This window comes from Arachis duranensis, chromosome 5 (genome assembly GCF_000817695.3).
Source record: "Arachis duranensis cultivar V14167 chromosome 5, aradu.V14167.gnm2.J7QH, whole genome shotgun sequence".
NCBI classification, from domain to species: domain Eukaryota; kingdom Viridiplantae; phylum Streptophyta; class Magnoliopsida; order Fabales; family Fabaceae; genus Arachis; species Arachis duranensis.
Window position 1 is genome coordinate 56,316,252 of NC_029776.3, and position 753 is coordinate 56,317,004.

Consider the following 753-nt stretch of genomic DNA (forward strand, 5'->3'; position numbering starts at 1 on the left):
CCATATCCAAACTCTAAGTTTGGTGTTGGCAACTATACAACATTGACCTGATCACCTTGTGGCTCCATGAGAGCCACTGTCAAGCTATTGACATTAAAGAAGCGCTTGTTGGGAGGCAACCCAATTTTATTTATCTAATTTTTATTTTATTGTTATTTTGTGTTTTATTAGATACTTGATCATGAGGAGTCACGAAAAAATCATAAAAATTAAAAACAGAATCAAAAACAGCAGAAGAAAAAAATTCGCACCATGGAGGACGCACAGGCTGGCGTTCAACGCCAGTAAGATGCATCTGGCCGGCGTTCAACGCCAGAACAGAGCACCATTCTGGCGCTGAACGCCAAAAATAAGCAACATTCTGGCGCTGAACACCAGGAATGTGCCTAGAGAAGAAAAGCTGGCGCTGAACGCTAGTAACAAGCATGAAACTGGCGTTCAACGCCAGAAACATGCTTTACATGGGCGTTGAACGCCCAGAATGTGCACCATAGGGCGTTTAAACGCCAGAATGGTGTGCCAAGGCAATTTACATGCCTATTTGGTGCAGGGATGGAATTCCTTGACACCTCAGGATCTGTGGACCCCACAGGATCACCTCAGGATCTGTGGACCCCACAGGATCCCCACCTACTATATTCTCACTTTACCTCCTAATCCTACTTTTGTGATTCCTCTTCCCCATGTCACACTTCCCAACAACTCTCACCAATCACCTCAATTCCTCTTCCCAATCACCCCCTTCACCACTCA